The sequence below is a fragment of the Fundulus heteroclitus genome, chromosome 8 (assembly GCF_011125445.2).
Source record: "Fundulus heteroclitus isolate FHET01 chromosome 8, MU-UCD_Fhet_4.1, whole genome shotgun sequence".
NCBI classification, from domain to species: domain Eukaryota; kingdom Metazoa; phylum Chordata; class Actinopteri; order Cyprinodontiformes; family Fundulidae; genus Fundulus; species Fundulus heteroclitus.
Window position 1 is genome coordinate 10,572,170 of NC_046368.1, and position 7,083 is coordinate 10,579,252.

A 7,083-nucleotide genomic window follows, 5' to 3' on the forward strand; every position below is an offset into this window, starting at 1 on the left:
ACTAAACAGAAGGATGGTGGTCAAATGTTATTTTCTTATGTGAGAAACTGTTCCCATTGAGTGTTTTTTTTACATCATTTTACATATTTTGCAGAAGAAATAGTAATACAAGAATATGTATGTAAATAAGTGGATGTCTTTTTTGATACCCAACTCAGCTTTTGAGACTTCAGTAAGACTAATCAAAAATATTTTTGAATGCCCACCTTCTATACCTCCTTCATTAAGGTGACAACAGGCCAATCACAACCACACTCACAAAGCAAGTCCAAAGCTCACTTGATCACATTGTTATTCTCCTCTCTGAAATAGAAAACAGTATGAGAACTGTTGCTTACAATTTAGTCTGATTATCAAAACTGTTCCAATTTGGAGCCCTATTATTCTGCTTTATAACTGCTTTGAAGGTGGTGTTGTGCTTCACTAAACATTGGATTCCTTCTCGACAAAAACATTTCTAGGACCAAAATTTATATTTTTCCATGACTTTAAATCATATTTTCACTCATGCAAGTGTCTTTTTTGTAGTTAGTTTTATGTCTTTCTCAAAAGCCAATTAACATACAGACAAGACAGAAATTCAAAAAAAAGCTTCCTATTAGCATGTAGACTTGACCATACGTGAAACAAACTGCACAAAATTACAGTTTATAATTTTGCTGTGACTTTTATGGGGTATGAAAAGCTGAGTAGTAATGATCTAATGATGTGTACCATAAGGCATTTGACATGAAAATGAATCTTATTTTATTCCTTACCAGAAATATGTTTTATTTTTAAATCTATATTTTTTCAGATAGAACGTCGGAGCCAGAAGATCAGAGAGCCAGTGAGGTACCGAAGGATAATCCAGGACGGAGTTGGGTCACGGTTCCAGGTTCGATACACAGGGCAGAGATCCAGCGGGTAGTCAGGACAGGCAGAGGTCAGATCGGGCAAACAGAATCAGACGGGAGTAAGCAGGCTCAGAGGCCCAAAGGCAAACAGGTCAGGATCAGGAATCAGAATTACAAACGCTGGAATAAGTCTCACACAAGGATCGAAATAAACTGGCACTGTTGTCTTGTCTAGGAGCTGGTTAAATACTGGTGAGGGCAGGTGGAACAGATCTGAAGTAATGAGGAATGGGTGGAGCTAAACAGGTGTGTGACATGAAAAAGACTAGACACAGTGCCGAAATCATGACACCCTGTGCACAAACACAGAACAAACACAATTGTCTTTTAAAAAACAGATCATTTATCAACAAAATACCTCAACTTCCAGTTAAATTATTTTAGTCAACAAGATATTTCACTAAGCTTGTAAGATTCAACTAAACTACTAAGGAAGAATTAAAGAATAATCCTAACTAATTTCTGAAGTATGGAAAAAAAGGAACAGATGGTAAAACAGAAACCAATAACCAATAAAATGCACTGATATAACATTTCCATGATGATTTTACATACTTAGGAACCATGGTTTGTTTTGAGGAATTGTAATGAGGTCAAATTAACTTTAAAATGAATTAGGAATGACAAATATTTTTGTCCAAACAAACAGTTTACAGTACTAAGAGGAAGGGAACATAGAATATTATTTTAATACAATAATTTTTGTCAACAATTTGACAAATTGGAGATCGATAACTTTTTGGACAGTTGATTCTTCTTGTTAATTAGTCCCCAGTGAATATTTTTCAATAGAGTTAGCACTACAAAGATGGTGGTGAGCAACCGTTTATGGAGACTCACAAGATGACCGTCTTGACGGTAGGCATGATGATGTCACGCCTGGGTTAGCTGTTCAGCTAACAAAGAAGATTTTAGCTTTAGCAGAGCTTATAGCGTTAGCTGGAGTAAACGGAGGCACAATTTAGCACACTATTATGGACCATGCTGACATATTTTACGCAGATTAGAGATGAGATTAAGGGAAAACAAACAATCAGTGTTTGAACACTAAATAAAGCTTGTTTTTAACTTAAACACAACCCAAAACAGATTTTGTATCATCATGGCTCAGTGGCTTGTTATCATTCAAGAAGTTAAAGAACATATACAAAGAAAAAACACAATGAAATAAACAAAGTTTAAATGATTATCCTAAGCACATATTAGACTGTGGGGATCTTGATCTCCCTCAAATCTTTTCACCACTCATGGCTGGAGCCCAACATATGAAAGATGGCTGCAGATTTATTGCTCCATCACACAGTTCAGAGTTCTGTTATATTCATCTTTTGCCTTCATTGTTCTGCATTTGGAACAACAAAGCTATCCCCTACTTTATGACCATTAAAGTTTAAAAGAATGTTCACAAATGAAAAAAAAAAAGCTACAATTCAATTTCCAGTTGAGGAGAACATGAGGTCATACTTTAACCTTGTCAGAAAATAGGCATCACACAAAAGAAAGACAAGGACTTTGATGAAAAGGATTTCAAGCTATGACTAAAAACTAGTGAATAAAACATTTTAAATAAAAAGTATCTTCTTCCTCACTCAAACGTTCAACCACATGCAGGGAAAGCAATCAAGATATATATGGACATATGCTAAATAAGAAACACTAAATAGGTAATAAAATGGTCTTTTGATGCTTGAGGTGAAATGCATAAAGTAACAAATGTTAGACAGTGACACGGATTAAAAAAAAAATATAAAAATATCTCAACTTTGCAATCACTTGGGCCTGGGACATCATCTGATTCTGGAACCTGTGATGCTGTTTCAGCTTCCTCCAGCCCTCACAGGAAAGATTCCACTTCATCAACTGCTCTGTCTTTGATTACCTTGCTCTTTTCTAAGTCCATGTACACTGCAAAAATAGACCTAAAAATAAGAATTTTTTTCTTGAAATGAATGTATTTTTCCTTGATTTGAGCAGGTAAATAGGACTATTTGCCAATGGAATAAGATTTTTGCACTTAAAATGGGAACAATTCATCTCCATCATCTTATTTCAAGTGCAATATATCTAATTATCTTATTTTAGGGGTAAACATACTCATTCCATTGGCAAATAATCTTATTTACCTGCTCAAATCAAGGGCAAATACAAAAACTTTACTCATTTTTAGTTCTCTTTTTGCAGTGTAGTGACTGCAGAACCTTGAGCCCAGCATGGTTGCCAAATCCATTAGTTCCACAATATCTGGGTCTTCTTCGTACTTGCTGTTCAAGTACTCCAAAATTGAGCTTTTTATGGATTTTGTGAGCTCTGTGTCATTTTCCTTCATAAGAAGAATGCTGGTGTTGAACAACTGAAAGACAGGTCTCAAGCACAAGATGGTGACATAGTTCTCGGTAGAGACATTGGTCAACACAACAAGAGGGCCCAGGGCTTTGTTAACAGAATGGAGAACCTGTAGATATTGCCATGTGGGAACCAGGTTCCTCGTTTATCGGTCAGCAGCTAAGACTTGGGCGATGGGCTTTTCTTGCTCGAACACCTGCTGGATCATCTTCTGTCTTGACCCCCATCTTGTGGGAGATTCTTTGATGAGCCTTCGTTGAGCCATGCCCACCCTTTTCTGAGCCTCTAGCAGTGCCCGCTGCCTATTAGAGAAAGAACTCACAATCTTCCAAACAGCTACTGCTCTATCAATCCTGAGATCTACTTCCCTCTGCAGATGGGACAAGGAGGATAGGAGAGAGACAGAGAAAGAGTTTGAAATCATAGTTTTAGTATTACCAATACAATAAACGGTTAACACTGAAGCTAATCAGATACGTAAACACCACAAGCACATTTGTGTTCCATGAGTGTTTTTTACAGGCCAACCAATAGAAAAGGTGATCCCCCAGGAACTCGAAGCCAAAAGAACATCATACACTACACCTTTAAGTTTGATACAACTAAGGTTGAATCCTGTATCCTGGAGTTACCCAGACTATGAGGGTAATTTAAAGTAACAAAGGGTACTCATTACAGTATTACCTTAAAAGAAATCGGTCAGCCGAACACAGAGTTACATTTTAAAAAGTTTAGTGAAGGGGATGAGTAGTGGAAGGTGAGGCAGTCAAGCAGAACCAGACTGACCAGGGGCTGCAGTTAGTGACAGGCCAAACCAGTGATCAAGGCAGAGGCTAACCAGAACAGGCAATGTGGACTGAGGAACCACCAGAAAAGGCAGAGCAAGCAGCTGGAGGAAAACAAATCGGCTATGAGTGGATGACTGAGTCAGGTATAAGTAGGCATGTGAACAGATGAGCAGAGTTGACTAATTAGTGCAGCAGGTGGATCTGATTAAGAGCAGAGTGGTGGCTGGATGAGACTGAGCTGATTGGATGATAACTGCTGTCTGAGGAGTGGACAGAGCTGATAGGACGGTGGCTTGTGGCTGAGAAGTGACAGGGTTGATTCTAGAAGAGTCCAAAACAAACAAAAACCTGTATCATGACAATTATTTTTAGTTGCTTATATCTTAATGTCATCACGTTTTGGTACATTTTATTGGTTCCAAAGACTGAGTTGGCTCTTTCATTGCAGGGTTTCCCCTAAGTGTATTATTAGCTTCGCTGGCTGCCAGGCTTAACTCGCCTCTCCGCTCGTCTAAGCGTTGTTTGTTTATTTTAAATGCGATGATGTTTGAGAGCAACATAAAATGGTCAGAAAAGCTCCCGGTCTAAGTAGCTAACACGCTAGCTGTTATTAGCTCAACGCGCATCATGGCAATGCGGCGGTAGTGATGCAATGCTCCCCGCTCTTCACTTCTGCTTCTTCTTTTGTCCAGGATTTCCCTGTGTTTAGTTCTACCAGTTTCCCAAAACATATCCACAGCATGTGGTTGGCATATTTTTAAAGCGTTTGTGTGTCCAGGGTGATCTGCAGTATTAGTTTTGCAGCATGAAAGTTGTCAACATCATGCCTCATTTTTGGATGTGGATATAAACACTTAAATACTTGAATGTACTGTGAATATCCACTAAAATATTTGTTTTAATTAAAGTAAAAAATCCATGTAAACTTGTGACTGCACTTTACATTAGAATATAATGTACAGTTTTTTTATTCATTATGCATTTACACTTCTTTAGCAAACCTTTCTTAGAAACTAGCTACACAGGAAAGCTACAAACAAAAATTATTTAAAGTGAGGGTCGACAGTTTTTACAGAAGTTTCCCCAAGTCCCTTTTTGAATAACTGTGTATGCGCAAGATCGTCTTAACCTTGCTTTCCTGCTCCTCAGGGAGATCGTGTGAAAAAAAATCTTCCTTCTCATAAAAATTAATGTGGTTTGGTTCTTGTGTCTCTCAACCATGTTCAAAGTATACGCTGAGAGCACCGAAGCTATCGTAAACGCTACCCTAACCTAACTGCTAATGTAACCGCTAAGCTAACTGGATACATAACCACTTAGAAGTGCGCATGCTCAGCCAGCAAGCGGAAACTAACAAGAAGTGAGCACGCACTCTGGTGTTACGTAAGCGTGTCAGAATGATTGCCATGTGGGACAACCAATAGATAAGGCGATACTCCCGGAACTTGAGGGAAATAGGTGAACGAGAGCAGGAACAAAGCTCTGACAATGCCTGCCCTTCGGTGTGAAGAGCAGTGGTTGGTCAGGGTTTTTACAGGCCTGCAGCTCCCACAGAGATCGATTTTTTAACCTCCTTTGTCTGAATTCATAATGTATTGACTACTTTCAGGATAGAAGGATTATTTTATCCAGTATACCAAAAAGTGTTTCTGAATAGGATTCCCAACTATAGCTTTAACTAAGATTAGTGTACAAACCAGAAACGGAAGCATAAGAATGAATCAAGATAACAACCAAAAGGTGGCAAAAAAGAAACAAAAAAGCTCAGAAGCATGAATGATAGAGAAAAAAACAAGTTAATGGACAAATTTCAAAATAAAACCATTATTATGGTCTACAGAGGAGTCCCGTATATAAAGACAAAAACCTAAACAAAACTTTAAACTAAAACTTCAAAACAAACCAAACATGATCAAAATACAAAACCAATGTCCTAAGGATCATGGAGAGATAAATGGATGGATCAATGGACTATAGTGGTGAAAATGTACACGTAGTTTCAAATTCTCTTTCAGGCATTTAATGAACATAAATCTTTTTGATAATCCCTACTAATATAAATAAGATTAAAAGTTTAGTCTGATTTAATGCCAGACGATGAGAAGTGAGGTTATGTGACCTTCCATACAATGCACGCAGATATCTGGTTTCAACCCTGCTTGTGTGAAGAGGTTTTGGTTTCATTTAAAACATGACACCCAATAACTTAAACACGGCTTTACAGTGAGCTGAATCTCCTCTAAACCCTGTAATTCCTTGTGTAATACTTTGTCTCCTACGGTGATTCTCTCACTGTAATAATTTTCCCATCATGTCAAATCACTGAGCAGCAAAACTCTGATAAGATTTAAAAGAACTTCCTGAAAATGAATAATTTGCAAAATAACAGGAAAGCCAGTGCCATTATTGTAAAATACCTCTCACTTTTTCTCATCTCCTCTTTTGCTAATGGAAAATCTCCTAGATGTATATGAGAGAAAGAACCCCCTCTATTAATTTCATCCTTTCCCCCTTTATTGGTCCACCCACAGTACCCAAATGAAATAATCCTGTCAGACCTAATTCTATTGAGGCATTGCTCATCCAGCACAAAGGGCAAGCCTTGGTATGTTAGAGAGGTGTATCCTATGAATAATCAGTCAGATTTGTGTCTGGGCTTTTATGGGAAAGCTTTACTGAATGAACTAGGGTCTTCTGAAATTGTCTTGAATTTGAATAGATATCGCGGGTACTCACATTGATGGTGGCCTAGAATTACAAGGATCATACATCTGATACACATCGAGCCTTCAGGCTCCCAACAGGCTATATCATACACTTAATATCAACAGTTAAAATGTTGGGGTGGTTGACTTTAGTCACAGTTGCCCACAGAATCTTTAAACACCAAGAGACATTGGATGTTTCAAGGAAAAACATGCCTTGTGGAAATGTACAAATCGAACTTTGATGTATTTCATTGGGAATTTGAGCTAGTCATCAACATATAGACGCACAAAATACAGAACACAATACATGGTTTAAAGATACAAACAAACAAGAATATGAAAATAAAA